This window comes from Oryctolagus cuniculus, chromosome 20, assembly GCF_051225735.1.
Source record: "Oryctolagus cuniculus isolate XC-2025 breed Fujian yellow rabbit chromosome 20, ASM5122573v1, whole genome shotgun sequence".
Classification (NCBI taxonomy): domain Eukaryota; kingdom Metazoa; phylum Chordata; class Mammalia; order Lagomorpha; family Leporidae; genus Oryctolagus; species Oryctolagus cuniculus.
Window position 1 is genome coordinate 52,400,639 of NC_142886.1, and position 20,554 is coordinate 52,421,192.

Genomic DNA, 20,554 nt, shown 5'->3' on the forward strand with positions numbered 1-20,554 from the left:
ACCCCCGGACTCCTTCAGCTGCTCCTGATACTGGACACCTGCAAACACAGATGTCCTGGTCAGCACACTGTCACTGACACTCTCTGTGTCTCTCACTCACGTCCTCTCCCAGACTCAGTGTCCCGTGTTCTCCATCATTACCTTTGAGCACAGCGACCAGGAGAAGCCAGCGCAGCCCAGTCTCCATGGTGAGCGTCTGTGTTGAGTGCGATCACTGAGTGGACACCTGGGAGTCCTGGGGCTGGAGCTCCTGTGCCAGAGCTGCAGGGTGAGGGCTGGGCAGGTTTTCATGGGCAGAGGGAGGCCCTATCTGCATGGGCTGCCCCTATATTGCAGGCATGGGGTCAGACGCCTCAGACAGGACAGGGCCCAGGGCAGACGTGGTACCTGGGTGTGTAGGGTGATGGCTATGATACGATTCAGATCATATGAATTTTTATGTTATCATAATTTTAAAAAGTTGAAGGCAATGACCTTGTTTCATTCTAATATGAGTGTACCCTTAATATCTAGTGTTAGCAGTGTCATGTCATTCATTTATTTAAATAACCATTGGTTCCTTATCATCTGTATGATAGACATTGGTACAGTGATAGAGAGAGAAGGGGTGAGAGATACAGAAATGTAGAGATGGACAGAAAAGGTGACAATGGGAGATTTCTGCCTTTGGGTTGAGAGCCCCAGACATCCCAAATGCCTATGACCCCTAGGAGTTAGTCATTCTGAACCCTGAAGCAAGAAACTGTGTCTGTAATTTCAACGTCGGTGATAGGGGCTCCTTTGCTTGTAGCGTCATCTATAGTTTCTGATTATGCATTATCAGGAAAAAATGTGGGAAGCCGTGAGGCTGGGCTCAGTCAGTTCTGTGAAGGGAACACGGGTGTCCCTAGTGGGGACTTAGCCAATTTTGTTCTAATGCCTGTCGCCCACTTTAAAACAGATGAGACTGCAAGTACATTTTTAAGGTTAACTATTTTTTTTTCCTTATTCATTCATTGCCTTAAAGTTTAAAAACTATTTAAACTGTTTAAAACTGTTCCTGAACACAGAACTCTGTACATGGTAGTGGGGTTTGTGTGCTCCTGGAATGTGCATGGTAGAAATGGGCACAGATGAACTCAGTGTCATGCACATTTCCACCTCCTTTCCATCACTCTGTTGGGAGGCCTGGAGACCTCAGTTCTCGTTATTTGTGGAACCTGTCGTGTGTTGTGGTGAACTGAGTCAGCCCACTGTGGTGTGGGCAGAATTATTCCTTCCTGTGAGTGGTGCTTTGTGCCCTGGTATCAGCTGCCCTGTGTTCCCCCTCTTCCCTGTTCTGTTACTATGACTCTGAGTTGAGATCAAGCACTGGATAGAAGTCACTGAGTCACAAGTCACCCACAGTCCTGGGTTCAGCTATGCAGCTTTGTTGACACTAGTTCAGTCTACAAAAAAGCAAGTGTGCATAAAACAGTGAATGGATCCTTTCCCATTTGGATATGGAATATTATTCAATATTAAGAATGAGATTGTTCTGTCATTAGGAAATGTGGGTCTGCCTGGAGCATACATACTAAAAGAAATGATCCAGGTACATGTGGACACACAGTATGTGACATTAGTTATACATGCAGTCCACAAGCTTGAACTCACAGAGGTAGGCAGTGCAATGTTGATCACTGTCTACCATGACCCAAGTGTTTGTCCCCTTCCAGCCCCTTGGGAAGCTGGAGGAAATTCCAGGCTCCTGGTTTTTGGCTGAGCCATCCTCAGTCTTAGCAGCCATTCAGGAAGTGAACCAGTGGACGGAATCTTCTCTCTCCATGTGTTGGTCTCGTCATCTCTTGCTATAACACTGACTTTAAAATAAAATAGATACTTAAAATATATTGACGATTAATTATACATATGATTAGGAGCCTTTTTCCTAATGTTGAATGATCTCAAGCAACTGAATCCCAAGGGAAGAAATCAATTGTTTAAATGCAGTGATGATAAGGTGGTGACAGGAGCAGCACTGGAGTGAGCCTGAGGGATTCCTGCCTCCCGTATCAGGATGATTAGTGCTGTGTCCTAGGTTGTTCCTGTTTCAGATTCCTGCCTAAGCACACCCTGGCAGGCCGTAGGTGAGGTTCCAAGCAGTCCCACGTGGGAACCCTGGGCAGAATTCCAAGCACCTGGCTGTTGCCTGACCATATGAATCTTTTGTAGCCATTGGGGAAATGACCCAGGAGTTAGAAGATCACTGTCAGTCTCCGTCTCTTTGTGGTTTTGACAAATACATACAGACAAATTTTTAAATAATAAAATGATAAATTTTTTTGACAGACAGAGTGGACAGTGACAGAGAGAGAGACAGAGAGCAATGTCTTCCTTTACCATTGGTTCACCCTCCCATGGCCGCTGTAGCCGGCGCACCGAGCTAATCCGAAGCCAGGAACCAGGTGCTTTTCCTGGTCTCCCAAGCGGATGCAGGGCCCAAGCACTTGGGCCATCCTCCACTGCACTCCCGGGACACAGCAGAGAGCTGGCCTGGAAGAGGAGCAACTGGGACAGAATCCAGCGCCTGACCTGAACTAGAACCCAGGGTGCAGGTGCCGCAGGTGGAGGATTAGCCTAGTGAGCCTCCAATAAAATGATGAATTTTAAAATTTATGTTACCTCTATAAATTATTAAAAGAAGATATATAGACAGACATATAAAATGCTATCAATTTGGGACCATCATGTATGTCCATGTTAGAAGCACAATGAGACATCCCATCGCTCCTTTTAGAATGCCTATTACCAGAGATACCAGAGCTGACATGTTTTATGGAGGTAGAGAGAGATGATAACCCTGGTACAAGTCTGTGTCAGGTTAATTAGTAAAACCGTTATGGAAAAGCATCAAAAACTGAAATAGAATTATTACATGATGTTCAAGCACCATTGCATGGACAATGAATATGAAATCCCAGGGAGGTGTATATGTGATCTGCAGTCACTGTGGCAAACACCTCTGTAGTCGCTTGTTCATTTAAGGCACCATAATTCAAAAGAGTTCACACATATGATCCAGTGACATCTCATGGAAGAAAGAATGGAAAATGAAGAAATGGACAAAGTTTCATTTTAAAAGGAAGCTTATATGCAGTACAGAGTAAGAAATTCTGTAATTTTGGAAAACTTTAATGTTCCTGGCGAAAAATGTGCCTAGGATAATATGTCAGTAAAAGTACACTCTGCTAACCATCCAGGCCAGGGAGACAAATGATATGTGATGCTACCTACATGGGATAAAAGGATGAACAATAGCCAATCATGAAGATTCAGATCTCTGAATACTGGTGTTGTGTTGGCCATGTTTTATGGAGATGATAAATAAAGGCAGTGTACTCAAGGCTTGGCACCTGGAACCCAGCAGCATGGAACTGCATCAGTGTTCTCACCTTGGTGATGGGGCCTCATAGCAGATCCATCATCTACTGTCTTCCAGGGTGCATTGTCAGTACAAGTGTGGTAAATGTGTAAATGGGCTCTGTCCATCACTCTGATATGCAGCCTGGGTGTCTCCCTCTCTAATACTTATGAAAGACTCCAAATGGATTGATGACGACAGTCAGCATAGACATGGAGTGAAGAGCAGGGACTCTGGACACATGGTCTCTGGGACTGGCTCTTCCTTCAGCTGTGATTCAGCCTCAGGACACTGATCATCATGCTGGAGCCACAGACACAGCTCCCCGTGATGTGGACTCCAGCCCCAGAGTGCACAGCCACTGTGTGTCCCACTTTCTGCTCTCCCTGAACCACAGCAGGTGCAGGGGTCCCACGACACTGGAGCAGAACCAGATCAGCTGGAAGGGCACACCCAACACTTTCCATTCAGTTATGACCTTGACTGCTAATGTCCAGTGCATTTCCCTCCTGAGATCAGGCAGGGAGCCACCCAGGAGGGTCCCAGGACCTAGAGGATGAGGAAGTCCCTGTAGGCTTCCCAGGTGCCTGCAGAAGCTCAGCCTGAGACACAGCTGAGCTGCAAGTGCATTCCTGAGTGCTGTGACGTCCACACAGGGACCACAGACTGTTCCAGGATTAAAGGGAAAATGGAGATTGGGTATAAATTCTGTAGAAAGTGAATGCAGAACACCCACAGTTTAGAATAAGACGGTTGATTCAGTTCAGCTCAGAGGCTGCTCTGACAGGAGGTAGGGACGGCTTATAAAATTGAGATAGCAAATCAAGACTCTGGCTCGGGTCTGTCTGGGTTTGAAGGGAAAACTAAAATTGTCCTAAAGTCGGCAGTGCCCTGAGAACGCTGTCCTGAGTCAGACTGGACAACACTCACGAGGTCCCCAGTAGTCCTGCATCTCTGATCCTGGTGACCACTGTCAACGTTCACGAACCTGAATGTGTCCATTTAAGACTTCTTCCTGTCACATCAAGCTTCTCTACGTCAGTGGCGTCAGTGTAAGGGACAGAATCATGAAGTAGAAGTCTTCCCTCAAAACTGTAGGAGAGGAAACCCAAATCCCTGATAGGAAACCAGGGCTTCATCTCCCTCTGTGCCTGTGCATGACCAGAATCTGGACTCAGTGCGTCTTGTGCGCCCCCTGGTGGAGCCGAGCGCGCCTGCAGGAGTTTTGTGTCTGGGCTCAGTGTGAGGGCCCCTCACTGTGTCTCTGGTACAGAAAAAGGTGGCCGTGTCCGAGGCTGTCAGACTGTTCATTTTCAGATCCATCGTGGTCGAGGTTTTGGAGATGGTGAATCGACCATTCACCCAGCTCGCGTAGTATGTGCTACCACTACTACTAATGTATCCGATGTATTCCAGCCCCTTCCCTGGAGCCTGGCGGACCCATTGCATGTTGTAGCTACTGAGGGAGAATCCAGAGACTGTGCAGGTGAGTGTCAGGGATCCTCCAGGCGTGACCAGGCGACCCCCGGACTCCTTCAGCTGCTCCTGATACTGGACACCTGCAAACACAGACGTCCTGGTCAGGAAGCTGTCACTCACATTCTCTGTGTCTCTCACTCACGTCCTCTCCCAGACTCGGTGCCCCACGTTCTCCATCATTACCTTTGAGCACAGCGACCAGGAGAAGCCAGCGCAGCCCAGTCTCCATGGTGAGCGTCTGTGTTGAGTGTGATCACTGAGTGGACACCTGGGAGTCCTGGGGCTGGAGCTCCTGTGCCAGAGCTGCAGGGTGAGGGCTGGGCTGGTTTTCATGGGCAGAGGGAGGCCTATCTGCATGTGCTGCCCCTATATTGCAGGCATGGGGTCAGACGCCTCAGACAGGACAGTGCCCAGGGCAGACGTGGTGACCTGAGTGTGTAGGGTGATGGCTATGATAGGATTCAGATCATGTGAATTTTTGTGTTATTATAGTTTCAAAAAGTTGAAGGCAATGACCTTGTTTCATTTTAATTTGTGTTTACCCTCATATCCAGTGTTAGCAATATCATGTCCCTCATTTATTTAAGTAACCACTAGTTTCTTTTCATCTATATGAAAGACCTTGGTACAGTGATAGAGAGAGAAGGGGTGAGAGATACAGAAATGTAGAGATGGACAGAAAAGGTGACAATGGGAGATTTCTGCCTTTGGGTTGACAGCCCCAGACATCCCAAATGCCTATGACCCCTAGGAGTTAGTCTTTCTGAACCCTGAAGCAAGGAACTGTGTCTGTAATTCCAGCGTTGGTGGTAGGGGCTCCTTTGCTCGTAGCGTCATCTACAGTTTCCCATGATGCATTATGAGGAAAAGTGTGGGAAGCCGTGAGGCTGGGCTCAGTCAGTTCTGTGAAGGGAACACGGGTGTCCCTAGTGGGGACTTAGCCAATTTTGTTCTAATGCCTGTTGCCCACTTTTAAACAAATGAAGGACTGCAAGTGCATTTTTCAAGGTTAACTATGTTTTGTTTCCTTATTCATCTATTGCCTTAAAGTTTAAAAACTGTTTAAACTGTTTAAAACTGTTCCTGAACACAGAACTCTGTACATGGTAGTGGGGTTTGTGTGCTATTGGAATGTGCATGGTAGAAATGGGCACAGATCAACTCCCTGTCATGTACATTTCCACCTCCTTTCAATCACGCTGAGTTGGGCAGCCTGGAGACCTCAGTTCTCGTTAGTTGTGGAACCTGTCATGGGTTGTGGTGAACTGAGTCAGCCCACTGTGGTGTGGGCAGAATTTTTCCTTCCTGTGAGTGGTGCTTTGTGTCCTGGTATCAGCCGTCCCCTGTTCCCCTCTCTTCTCTGTGTCTAGTAATCATGACTCTGAGTTGAGGTCAAGCACTGGGTAGAAGTCACTGTGTCACAATTTACCCCCAGTCCTGTGTCAGGTTGCAGCTTTTTTCACAATACTTCAGTCTCAAACAAAGCAAGTGTGCATAAAACAGTAAATGGATTCTTTCCCATTTGGACATGGAATATTATTCAGTATTAAAAAGGAGGTCATTCTGTCATTATGAAACATGGGTCAGCCTGGAGTATACAAACTAAAAGAAATAATGCAAGTACATGTGGACACATAGTAAGTGACATTAGTTGTATATGCCATCCACAAGCTTGAACTCACAGAGGTAGGAAGTACAATGGTGACCACTGTCTACCATGACCCAAGGGTTTGTCCCCTTCGAACCCTGTGGGAAGCTGGAGGAAGTTCCAGGCTCCTGACTTTAGGTTCAGCCATCCCAGCCTTTGGCAGCCATTCAGGAAGTGAACAAATGGAAGGAATTCTCCCTCCATCTGTTGGTCTCTTCCTCTCTTGCTGTAACACTGTCTTTAAAATAAAATAAATAGATACGCAAACTAAATTGAAGATTAATTATACATATGATTAGAAGCCTGTTTCCTAATGTTGAGAGATCTCAAGCAACTGAATCCCAAGGGAAGAAATCAATTGTGTACATGCAGCGATGATAAGGTGGTGACAGGAGCAGCACTGGAGTGAGCCTGTGGGATTCCTGCCTCCGGTATCAGGATGCTTAGTGCTGTGTCCTAGCTTGGTTCCAGTTTCAGATTCCTGCCTAAGCCCCTCTGGGATGCCATAGGTGACACCTGGACAGAATTCCAAGCACCTGGCTGTCGCCTGACCCAGCTGAAGCTTTGTAGCCATCTGTGAAGTGACCAGAATTAGAAGATCACTGTCAGTCTCAGTCTCTTAGTGGTTCGGACAAATACATAAAGACAAGTTCTCAAATAAAATGTTAAATTTAAAATTTATATCATTTCTATAAATTTTAAAAGAAGATATAAAGGCAAGCATATAAAATGCTACAAATCGGGGAACATCGTGTATGTCCATGTTAGAAGCACAATGAGACATCGCATCGCTCCTGTTAGAATGCCTATTACCAGACATACCAGAGCTGACATGTTTTATGGAGGTAGAGAGAGATGATAACCCTGGTACAAGTCTGTGTCAGGTTAATTAGTAAAACCGTATGGAAAAGCATCAAAAACTGAGAAATAGAATTATTACATGATGTTCAAGCACCATTGCATGGACAATGAATATGAAAACCCAGGGAGGTGTCCATGGGATCTGCAGTCACTGTGGCAAACACCTCTGCAGTTCCTGTTTGTTTAAAGCACCGCCATTCAAAAGAGTTCACACATATGATCCAGTGACATCTCATGGAAGAAAGAATGGAAAATGAAGAAATGGACAAAGTTACATTTTAAAAGGAAGTTTAAAAGAAGTACAGAGTAAGAAATTCTGTAATTTTGGACAACTTGGATGATCCTGGAGAATAATGTGCCTAGGATAATATGTCAGTAAAAGTACACTCTGCTAACCATCCAGGCCAGGAAGACACATAATATGTGATGCTACCTACATGGGATAAAAGGATGTACAATGGCCAATCATGAAGATTCAGATCTCTGAATACTGGTGTTGTGTTTGCCAATGTTTTATTGAGATGATAAATGAAGGTAGTGTACTCAAGGCTTGGCAGCTGGAACCCAGCAGCATGGAACTGCATCAGTGTTCCCACCTTGGTGATGGGGCCTCATAGCAGATCCATCATCTACTGTCTTCCAGGGTGCATTGTCAGTACAAGTATGGGAAATGTGTAAATGGGCTCCATCTAGCACTCTGTATGCAGGTTGGGTGTTTCCCTATATGATACTGAGGAAAGATTCCAAATGCATTGATGATGCAAGTGAGCATAGACATGGAGTGAAGAGCAGGGACTCTGGACACATGGTCTCTGGGACTGGCTCTTCCTGCAACTGTGATTCTAGCCTCAGGACACTGGGCATCAAGCTGGAGGCACAGACACAGCTCCCGTGATGTGGACTCCAGCCCCAGAGTGCACAGCCACTGTGTGTCCCACTTTCTGCTCTCCCTCAACCACAGCAGGTGCAGGGGGTCCACGACACTGGAGCAGAACCAGATCAGCTGGAAGTGCACACCCAACACTTTCCATTCAGTTATGACCTTGACCTTTGCTGTCCAGCACATTTCTCTCTTGAGTTCAGGCAGGGAGCCCACAGGAGGGTCCCAGGACCTAGAGAATGAGGAAGTCCCTGTAGGCTTCCCAGGTGCCTGCAGAAGCTCAGCCTGAAACACAGTTGAGCTGCAAGGGCATTCCTGAGTGCTGTGACGTACACACAGGGACCACAGACTGTTCCAGGATTAAAGGGAAATGGAGATTGGGTATAAAGTCTGTAGAAAGTGAATGCAGAACACCCAGAGTTTAGAGTAAGATGGTTGGTTCAGTTTAGCACACAGGCTACTCTGACAGGAGGAGTAGGACGACTTATATAATTGAGGTAACAAATCAAGACTCTGCCTTGGCTCTCTCTAGGTTGAAGGGAAAAATAAAATTATCCTAAAGTCGGCAGTGCCCTGAGAACGCTGTCTTGAGTCAGACAGGAAAACACTCATGGGCTCTCCCCAGATAGTCCCGTATCTCTCATCCTGGTGACCACTGTCATAGTTCACTAACCTGAATGTGTCCATATAGGACTTCTTCCTGTCACATCAAACTTCTCTATATCAGTGACGTCAGTGGAAGGGACACAATCATGAAATAGAATTACTCGCTCAAAACTGTTGCAGGAGCCGGCGCCGCGGTTCAGTAGTCTAATCCTCCACCTTGCGGTGCCAGCACACTGGGTTCTAGTCCCAGTCAGGGTGCCGGATTCTGTCCCGGTTGCCCCTCTTCCAGGCCAGCCCTCTGCTATGGCCTGGGAGTGCAGTGGAGGATGGCCCATGTATTTGGGCCCTGCACCCCATGGGAGGCCAGGAGAAGCACCTGGCTCCTGGCTTCAGATCAGTGCGATGTGCCGGCTGTAGTGCGCCGGCTGCGGTGGCCTTTTGAGGGTGAACCAATGGCAAAAGGAAGACCTTTCTCTCTGTCTCTCTATCTCTCTCACTATCCACTCTACCTGTCAAAAAAAAAAAAAAAACTGTTGCCGGAGAGGAAACCCCAATTCCCTAAATAAAACAGGGCTTCATTTCCCTCTGCATCTGAGCAGGACCAGAACTGGACTCAGTGCGTCTTGTGCTCCCCCTGGTGGAGCTGCACTCCCCTGAGGGAGGTTTGTGTCTGGGCTCAGCCTGAGGGCCCCTCTCTGTGTCTACTGCACAGAAATACGTGGTCGTGTCCGGGGCTGTCGACTATTCAGTTGCAGAGACACCTGGTGTTGCTGGAGATGGTGAATTGGTCATTCACCCAGCTCGCGTAGTATGCGCTACCACTACCAGTGTTAATGTATGCGATCCACTTCAGCCCCTTCCCTGGAGCCTGGCAGACCCATTGCATGCTGTAGCTACTGATGGTGAATACAGAGGCTTTGCAGGAGAGTTTCAGGGATCCCCAGGCTTGACCAGGCCTCCCCCGGACTCGTCAAGTTGCTCCTGACACTGGACACATGCAAACACAGACGTCCTGGTCAGGAAGCTGTCACTCATGCTCTCTGTGTCTCTCACTCACATCCTCTCCCAGACTCAGTACCCCGCATTCTCCATCATTACCTTTCAGCACAGTGACCAGGAGAAACCAGCGCAGCCCAGTCTCCATGGTGAGCGTCTGTGTTGAGTGCGCTCACTGAGTGGACACCTGGGAGTCCTGGGGCTGGAGCTCCTGTGTCAGAGCTGCAGGGTGAGGGCTGGGCAGGTTTTCATAGGTTTCATAGCTACAGCACAGAGCACAGGGCTGCTGGAGTCACAGAGCACAGGGCTGCTAGAGTCAACCCTGGTCTCGTCTGACGTCCTGTGTGGGGATGGGGTCCCTCCCATCCGTGTTCACAGTGTTATGATGCCTGATAACACAACATTCTCACTGTCTGATCCTGGACTTCCAGCCTCTACAGCTGTGAGCTCAATAAACCTTTTTGCTCCATACACCTCCTATCTGGGGTACTGCATGATGGTACTAACAGGCAGAATAAAAGAGTCAAAGAACAACACTCAGCCACTCCTCTGTTCCCACCTGAAACATAGAGTCACACGTGTCTCTGAATTTAAATGTAGAAACTCAGAAATAGTCATTTCTATATCAGCTGAGAGAATTGTTTCAGATTCTGTAAGAATCCTACACGAGTGAACAATTGCATTTTTGCAGGAGACATTTAGTAAACACATGGGGTTGATGCAGCTATCCTGGTGAGGAGCAGAAAATTTGTTCATTCCTGGTGATGATAGAGTTGAGAGAAAGCAAGGACAATTTTGCTTCCACAGAAGGAGGAGCATGGCTGAGAACAGGTGCGGGCAGTCCCTGGAGGAAGGAGTCGGGGTCTCTGGACACACAGTCTCTGGGGCAGGCCCTTCATGCAGCAGGGATGCAGCTCCAGGGTTGGATCATTGGTGGGCTCACAGGGACACAGTCCAGAACCACCTGGACTCTAGTGCAGATGTCACTGGGCTGTCCCACCTGCTGGTCTCCCTGAGATGGAGACAAGGCCAGCAGAGTGTGGGGAACAAGACCTCTCCACACCCAGTGTTTTCCATGAGTCTGAGCCCTTGCACTACCAACGTCCACCTCTGCTTGCAAATGAGAGCAGGTCCGGGGATCCCAAGAGACGTGAGTGAGGAAGAACAAGCAGGAGTTCTAGGAGCCACAGCCTGAGCCACCCCTGAGCTGCAGGTTAATCCCTGACCTGGGGTTTGGAGCACGTGGACCTCAACCTGTGAGTTCAGGGTGAGGAAGTGAAAGGGAGACGAGGGCACAGCTGTAGAGAATGGACACGGGAGCCCCAGGGAACAGGACCATGGGGTCAGCTCTGTCCCTCGGGGGCCCAGCTGTGCAGGAGGGGAGGGCATGGATGTGAAACACTGCAGCATCCATAGCCCCTGACCGGCTCCACACTGCCCCTGGGCTCTCAGCGGGGTCCCCGATGACGTCATCAGAGAATACCACAGAGAGCTCTTCAGTGACTCGGACTGGAAAAGCCTCCCCGGGTGCCCAGAGCTCCCTCAGGTCTCAGATGCTGGGAACCCCAGAGATGTCATTCATTCCTCCAGAAACGACTCCATTTTGTTCATGTGACGTCTTCCCGTGATACCAAAACTTCTGCTCAGTGATCGGTGCTAGGGACAGAATCAACCATCCAGATCGGAACGTAGGAAACAGTTACAGGACCACAAACCCCAATTTTCTGAAGGAACCAGCGATTCACCTCCCACTGCATCTGGGCAAGGGGATGAGTCTGCACAGTGCATGTGTGACTGGGGGAAAGTGCTATCCGAAACAAACTGCCAACACAGGGCTGACAGCACGTGCAGGAAATGATGGATAAAAATATACTCCACTACCTCATGCCATTTGTGAAAATCAGTGGTACATTGTACATTGAGAACAAAAGTGCAGAAAATGCAGAAAACGTCACTGTGGTGTAGCAGGTGAATCCTCCACCTGTGTTGCCTGCATCCCATAATGCTGTGTGTTCGTCTTTCATTCTGTCTCTTGCTGATGCACCTGGGAAAGCAGAAAAGCATGGCCGTAGTGCTTGGGCCTCTGTGTCCAAGTGGGAGACCCTGAAGAAACTCCTGGCTCCTGGTGTCACTGTCGTCTGGGGAGTGAACCAGCAGGTGGAAGAACTCTTTCTCTGGGTCTCTTCTCTCTCTCTGTAACTCTGACTTTCAATAAATAAAAGAATCTTTTCTAAAAAATTACATTTGTAGCATCAAAAACACTTCAAAAACCTTGGAGGCAATTTAGGATTCGGGTGAATGATGTCCACATAACAATATTATTGTTTTTTAATTTTTAATATTTGAAAAATTTTTAAGGAATACAAATTTCATAAGTACAACTTTTGGAATACATTTTCTCCCACCATACCCACCCTCCCACCTACATTCCCACCCCTCTTCCTCTTCCCTCTCCCCTTGCCAGTCCCATGCTCCATTAAGATTCATTTTCAATTAGTTTGTAAACAGAAGCCAACTCTATACTAAGTGAAGATTTCAACAATACACACACACACACACACACACTGAGAACTGGTTTTACAGTTAACTCTCATAATACAACTCATTGAGGACAGAGGTCGTGCATGGGGAGTTAGTGCACAGTGCCCCTGTTGTTAATTTAACAATTAACACTCTTACGTATGACATCAGTGACCACCCGAGGCTCTTGACATGAGCTGCTTAGGCTATGAAAGCCTTTTGAATCTACAAATTCTTTCAGTATTTAGACAAGGCCATAAGCAAAGTGGAAGTTCTCTCCTCCCTTGAGAGAAAAGTACTTCCTTCTTTGATGGCCACTTCTTTCCCCACGGGTCTCACTCACAGAGAACCTTCATGTAGAATATTTTTGCCACAGTGCCTTGGCTGAAATGTTCTCATGGGCTTTTCAGTCAGACCAGGAAGACTTAGGTGCTGCATCTGAGGTCAGAGTGTTACTTAAAGTGATTGTCATTCTTTGAGTCTTCTGTGTGGACTGCTTCCCATGTTGGAACATTCTCTCCTTTTTAATTCTATCTCTTATTATTACCAGGCACTTGACCCTATTTCTATGATCACTTTAAAACTTAATCCTACCTATATATTCACCTTAACACTCAATATGATCACTTTAACAATTACAATGGCATTTTTACCACTAAGCTTAACGGGACTTGGAGCCCTGTGACAAGTGTTAAAACTGTACCCTCAGAAGTATGTCTGTAGGAAAGTATGCAGAACTATACAGCTTTACAGTTACAAACTTCCTTCCTCCCTCTCTGATTCCTATTCTTATTTTTTTACTGAGATCTCTTTTCAATTGACTTTATATACATATGATTAACTCTATGTTAAGTAGAGTTCAACAAATAGAAGGAAAATAAACAAAAAACCAAATAAACAAAAAACTGTTCCTCGACAGTCAAGACAAGGGCAGCTCAAGCCATCACTTCCCTAGATTTCCTTTTGGGTGCTCTATTAGGTCTCACCTATCAGGAAGCACATGTGGTATTTGTCCCTTAGGGACTGGCTTATTTCACTAACTATGATCTTTTCTAGAATCATCTATTCTGTTGCAAATGACTGGATTTCATTTTTTTTACCACTGTGTAGTATTGGATAGCACACATATCCCACAATTTCTATAACATGGAGGTACAGGTATGTCTTGTGTGTAGTGAATTCATTTCCCTTGGGTAAGTTCCCAGGAGTGGGATTCCTGGGTCATATAAGGTAGGACTATATTCAGATTTTTGAGATATCTCCATAGTGTCTTCCATAGTGGCTTTACCAGTTTGCATTCCCACCAACAGTGGATTAGGGTACTTTTTCCCCCACATCCTCGCCAGCATTTGATGTTTGTTGATTTCCGTATGAAGCCATTCTAGCTGGGGTGAAGTGAAACCTCCTTGTGGTTTTGATTTGCATTTCCCTGACCGCTAGTGATCCTGAACATTTTTTCTATGTCTGTAGGTAATTTGGACTTCTTTTTTTGAAAAATGTCTGAGTCTTGGCCCATCTCTTAACTGGGTTGTTTGTTTTGTTTTTTGAATTTCTTAATTTTTTACAGATTCTGGTTATTAATCCATATCCGTTGCATAGCTTGCAAATAATTTTGCACATGCTGTCAGATGCCTCTTCACTTGCCTGAGTGTTTCTTTTGCCACACAGAGACTTCCCGATTTGATACAATCCCATTTATTAATTTTGGCTTTGACTTCCTATGTCTCAGGTCTTTTCCAAGAACTCTTTACCTGTGCCAGTGTCTTGCAGGGTTTCACAAATGTTCTCTAATAACTGGATGGTGTAGGGTCATAGATTTAGATCTTTAATCCATGTTGAGTGGAGTTTTGTGTAAGACGTAAGATAGGGGTCTTCACTCATACTTCTGCAATACATAATAATTTAAAAAGTGAAAAGGAATTTGATGATTCCCTGTAAATTGGAATGACATAGTCGTGGATTTGAGGGAATGAGCTTGTTAAAATAGGCAAGCTACAATGTGATTCACAGATTCAATGCATTTCCTGTGAAATAGCCTGGCATTTTTTCCAGGAAAAGGAAGAAACTTCAAGAATTCACATGAAGAAAATCAAGGTTTGTGATGGCAAAGCAGGAGGCTTCATCACATCTGAGCTAAATCAAGCCTGGTGCTGGGATAAGATAGACACCCAGAGCCCTGGGACAGAACAGAACCTAGAAATAAAGGAACACGTTCTGAGACTGTGAGTTCTGAGAATGCACGGTGAAAAAAGCACAGGATGGGGATGGGTTTCCTGTCATTACCTGGGTTTGGGGAAACTTGAATGCACCTGAAATAATTCAATTATGATGTCATCTCACACCAGATGCAGAAACAGAGTGAACTTGAGGAATGCCTTAAAAGCAAGAGCCGAGACAGTACAGTTCTAGAAGAAAACACTGGACAAAAGCAAGCTGACATTGGTTTGGGCAATGATATTTTGATAATCTCCAAAGTACAGGCAACCAAGCAAAAATAGGCAAAAGATAATGGATCCAACCACAGAGCTTCTGCAGAATAAAGAGAGTGATTGAAGAACCAGGAGTCGCCCGCAGATGGGGAGAAAGTATTTTCAGATCACACCCGTAGGGGCCAATGTTGTGGCCCCGCAGGTTAACCTGCCATCCTTAGCAGCATCACTCAGCAGCATGGGTTCAGACCCTGCTTGCTGCACTTCAAATCCAGCTCCCTGCTCATGGACCAGGGAACTCTGTCAACGATGACTCAAGTGTGTGTCCCCTTCAAGCCTCGTGGGAAACTGGAGGAAGTTCCAGGCTCCTGGCTACAGTCTTGCCCTTGCCCAGCCTTTGCAGCCATTCAGGAAGGAAACCAGTGGATGGAAGCTTCTCTCTCCCTCTGTTGGTCTCTTCCTCTGTTGCCATAACACTGCCTTTCAAATAAAATAAGTAGATATTTAAAAGAAATGAAAGATAACTGTGCATATGAATAGGAGCCTATCTCCTAATGTTGAATGAACTCAAGCCACTGAATCCCAAGGGAAGAAATCAATTATTCAAATGCAGTGACTGACAAGGTGGTGACAGGAGCGGCCTTGAAGGTATCACATGGGATTCCTGCTCCTGTATGGATGCTTATGTTTAGGTCCTAGTTTGGGTCCAGTTTCAGATTCCTGCCAATGTGCACTCTGAGGGGCAGTGGGAAAATCTGAGTTAATCCCATGTGTGAGACTTGGACTGAATTCCATGCACCTGGCTATGATCTGACCCAATTCCTCTTTTATGGCATCTGGGAAGTTACCCAGGATTCAGTATACCACTGTCTATCAGTCTCTGTCTCTTTTTCTTTTTGGACAAATGCAAGTTTTAAAAGAGGTAAAAGTATATCTGTAATTTTTAATAGCATGTGTAAAGGCAAACATGTAAAATGCTTTATCTGGGATCATCATGCACGTACATGTTGGAGAAACAATGAGATATCCCATCCCTTTGTTAGACTGAGTATCACCAGACATACCAGAGCTGACACATGTTGTGCAGGAAGAGAGAGAAGATAACCTGGTAAAGGCTGGAGTCAGGTAAATTAGGAAATCTTTCATAGAAAACATCAGAAGCTGAGAAATAGAATTATCACAGGATCCTCCAACACCATTCCTGGGTAGAAGGAATATGAAATCCCAGGGAGGAGACCACGGGATGTGCAGTCACTATGGCAAACAGCTCTGCAGTCCCATGTTCAATTAAAGCAGCGTCATTCTCAAGAGGTCACACATATAATCCAGTGAAATTAGCCTTGAGGAAGGATGGATAATGGACAAATGGACAGAGTTATATTTTAACATGAAGTTTATAAGGCAGTAAAGAGGAAGAAATTCTGATGTCTTGGATAACTTGGATAATGCTGAGAATAATGCCTAAGGATAATGTGTCAGTAAATGTACAGTATACCATCTAGTCCAAGAAGACAGATAATATGTGATGCTAGTTACATGGGATAAAAGGATGAACTCACGGAGACATAATACAATTGTGAAGACCAAAGTCTGAGTGTGGGGGTAACAGAGGAGACGGTGGAGCAAGGTCAGAGTTTCAGTCCCACAGGATCCACACACTGAAGGATCTACTGTACAGCATGGTGACAGAGGTTAAGAGAATATTGTGTCTACAGAATTCCAACACAGGAAACTGACATTCGACCATGGGAACATGTGGATTTTGTGATGAGCATGTCAATAAGAATGACTTCATAATTCCATCAATTGATACAGTCATTTTTGAACAAATATCATTTATCTCATGTCTATGTTCAGTTATTATTTATCAAACATTTATGAAAAGGAAATGACAAAAATGGCCAACTGCAGATTAAGTTCTCTGAATACTGGGGTTGTGTTTGCCAATGTTTTATGCAGATGATAAATAAATGCCAGTTCATTCAAGGACTGGCAGGTGGAACCCAGGAGCAGGGAACTGCAATAGCGTTCGCACGTTTTTCATGGGGACTCCTAACTGATCCATCATCTGCTGTCTTCAGAATGTATTTTCACTTCCAAGTATAGAAATAGTGTAAATGTGCTCTGTCCAGAACTCTGATATGCAGCCTGGGTGTCTCCCTCTCTAAATAGATGAAAGACGACAAATGGATTGATGACCCCAGTCAGCATAGACATGGAGTAAAGAGCAGGGACTTTGGACACATGGTTGCTGGACTGGCTCTTCCTGCAGCTGTGATTCAGCCTCAGGACATTGGTCATCATGCTGGAGCCACAGACACAGATCCCAGTGATGTGGACTCCAGCCCCAGAGTGCACAGCCACTGTGTGTCCCACTTTCTGCTCTCCCTGAACCACAGCAGGTGCAGGGGTTCCCACGACACTGGAGCAGAATCAGATAAGCCCGAAGTGCACACCCAACACTTTCCATTCAGTGATGACCTTGACTACTGATGTCCAGTGCATTTCCTTCCTGAGATCAGGCAGGGAGCCCTCAAGGAGGGTCCCAGGACCTAGAGGATGAGGAAGTCCCTGTAGGCTTCCCAGGTGCCTGCAGAAGCTCAGCCTGAGACACAGCTGAGCTGCAAGTACAGTCCTGAGTGCTGTGACGTTCACACAGGGACCACAGACTGTTCCAGGATTAAAGGGAAATGGAAATCGAGCATAAAGTCTATCGAAAGTTTGTGTGGATCACCCACATGTAAAGTCAAAGGTTGGTTCAGTGTACACTTGCTGGTTGTGGCAGGAGAGGGATGAGTGGAATAGTTGCTGTTTAACAGATCAACGGCCCTGTCTCGGCTGTCCCTGGTTATACAGGGAAAACTGAAACTGTCCAAAGCTTTCGGTGCCCTGAGGGTGCTGTCCGGAGTCAGGTTGGAAGAGACTCAATAGTGCCCTCAATATTCCCACATCTCTGACCCTGGTGAGCGACAGTCGCTGTCCATGAACCAAATTGTTCAATTAGGACTTCTTCCTTTTACATCAAACTTTCTCTCCGTCATTGAAGTTGGGAGGGACAGAATCAAAAAGTAGAATTCTTCCCTCAAAACTGTTACAGGAGAGCAAACCCCAATTCCCTGACTGGAAACCAGGGCTTCATCTCCCTCTGCGCCTGTGCAGGACCAGAATCTGGCCTCGTACGTTTTGTGTGCCCCCTGGTGGAGCCGCGCGCCCCTGCAGGGAGGTTTGTGTCTGGGCTCAGTGTGAGGGCCCCTCACTGTGTCTCTGGCACAGAAATAGGTGGCCGTGTCCGCGGCTGTCAGACTGGTCATTTTCAGATCCACCGTGGTCGAGGTTTTGGAGATGGTGAATCGGCCTTTTGCCCAGCTCGCGTAGTATGTGCTACCACCAGTACTAATGGTTCCGATCCATTCCAGCCCCTCCCCTGGAGCCTGGCGGACCCAGCTCATTGCATTGCTACTGAGGTCGATTCCAGAGACTGTGCAGGTGAGTGTCAGGGTTTCGTCAGGCTTGACCAGGCGACCCCCGGACTCCTCCACCGACTGACACTGGACACCTGCAAACACAGACGACATGGTCAGGACACTGTCACTCACACTCTCTGTGTCTCTCACTCACGTCCTCTCCCAGACTCAGTGCCCCGCATTCTCCATCATTACCTTTGAGCACAGCGACCAGGAGAAGCCAGCGCAGCCCAGTCTCCATGGTGAGCGTCTGTGTTGAGTGTGATCACTGAGTGGACACCTGGAGGTCCTGGGGCTGGAGCTCCTGTGCCAGAGCTGCAGGGTGAGGGCTGGGCAGGTTTTCATGGCCAGAGGGAGGCCCTATTTGCATGTGCTGCTGCTATATAGCAGGCATGGGGTCAGATGCCTCAGACAGGAGAGAGCCCATGGCAGACGTGGTGACCTGGGTGTGTAGGGTGATGGCTATGATAGGATTTAGATCATGTGAATTTTTATGTTATCATTATTTTACAAAGTTGAAGGCAATGACCTTGTTTCATTTTAATTTGTGTGTACCCTTCATATCCAGTGTTAGCAATATCATGTCCCTCATTTATTTAAATACCCATTAGTTCCTTTTCATCTGTATGATAGACATTGGTACAGTGATAGAGAGAGAAGGGGTGAGAGATACAGAAATGTAGAGATGGACAGAAAAGGTGACAATGGGAAATTTCTGCCTTTGGGTTGAGAGCCCCAGACATCCCAAATGCCTATGACATCTAGGAGTTAGTCTTTCTGAACCCTGGAGCAAGAAAATGTGACTGTAATTCCAATGTCAGACATAGGGGTTCATTTGCTTGTAGCATCACCTACAGTTTCCCATGATGCATTATGGGGGAAAAGTGTGGGAAGCCGTGAGGCTGGGCTCAGTCAGTTCTCTGACGGGAACACGGGTGTCCCTATTGGGGACTTAGCCAATTTTGTCCTAATGCCTGTCGCCCACTTTTAAACAGATGAAGGACTGCAAGTGTATTTTTTTAAGGTTAACTATGTTTTGTTTCCTTATTCATCCATTGCCTTAAAGTTTAAAAACTATTTAAACTGTTTAAAACTGTTCCTGAACACAGAACACTGTACATGGTAGTGGGGTTTGTGTGCTACTGGAATGTGCATGGTAGAAATGGGCACAGATGAACTCAGTGTCATGCACATTTCCACCTCCTTTCCATCACTCTGTTGGGAGGCCTGGAAACCTCAGTTCTAGTTATTTGTGGAACCTGTCGTGTGTTGTGGTGAACTGAGTCAGCCCACTGTGGTGTGGGCAGAATTATTCCTTCCTGTGAGTGGTGCTTTGTGTCCTGGTATCAGCCGTCCCCTGTTCCCCCCTCTTCCCTGTGTCTAGTAATCATGACTCTGAGTTGAGATCAAGCACTGGGTAGAAGTCACTGTGTCACAATTCATCTGCAGTCCTAGGTTCAGCTTACAGCTTTGTTCACAGTAGTTCAGCCAACAAAGATCAAGTGTGCATAAAACAGTGAATGGATCCTTACACATTTGGACATAGAATCTTATTCAGTATTAAGAATGAGATTGTTAGGCCGGCGCCGCGGCTTACTAGGCTAATCCTCTGCCTAGCAGCGCTGGCACACTGGGTTCTAGTCCCGGTCGGGGCGCTGGATTCTGTCCAGGTTGCCCCTCTTCCAGGCAAGCTCTCTGCTGTGGCCTGGGAGTGCAGTGGAGGATGTCCCAGGTGCTTGGGCCCTGCACCCCATGGGAGACCAGGAAAAGCACCTGGCTCCTGGCTCCTGTCATTGGATCGGCGCGGTGTGCCGGCTGCAGCGCGCCGGCCGCGGCGGCCATTGGAGGGTGAACCAACGGCAAAGGAAGACCTTTCTCTCTGTCTCTCTCTCTCACTGTCCACTCTGCCTGTCAAAAAAAAAAAAAAAAAAGAAAGAAAAGAATGAGATTTTTCTGTCATTATGAAACGTGGGTCAGCCTGGAGCATAATATGCTAACAGAAATAACCAGGTAGATGTGGACATATAGTATGTGACATTAGTTATATATGCAGCCCACAAGCTTGAACTCACAGAGGTAGGCAGTGCAATGGTGATCACTGTGTACCATGACCCAAGTGTTTGTCCCCTTCCAACCCTGCGGGAAACTGGGAGAAGTTCCAGGCTCCAGACTTTAGGCTGAGCCATCCCAGCCTTTGCCGCCATTCACGAAGTGACCAGTGGAAGGAATTCTCCCTCCATCTGTTGGTCTCTTCCTCTCTTGCTATAACTCTGTCATTCACATTTTTTT

The 20,554-nt window shown here is 46.6% G+C and overlaps 1 pseudogene and 1 gene segment (V, D, J or C); both read right to left on the reverse strand.

Annotated features, from left to right (window-relative positions):
- The window catches only part of LOC149120182 (vinculin-like), a 34,577-nt pseudogene extending 15,447 nt beyond the window's left edge, over positions 1-19,130 (reverse strand).
- The window catches only part of LOC149120180 (Ig heavy chain V-A1 region BS-5-like), a 480,385-nt gene that overhangs the window by 143,907 nt on the left and 315,924 nt on the right, over positions 1-20,554 (reverse strand).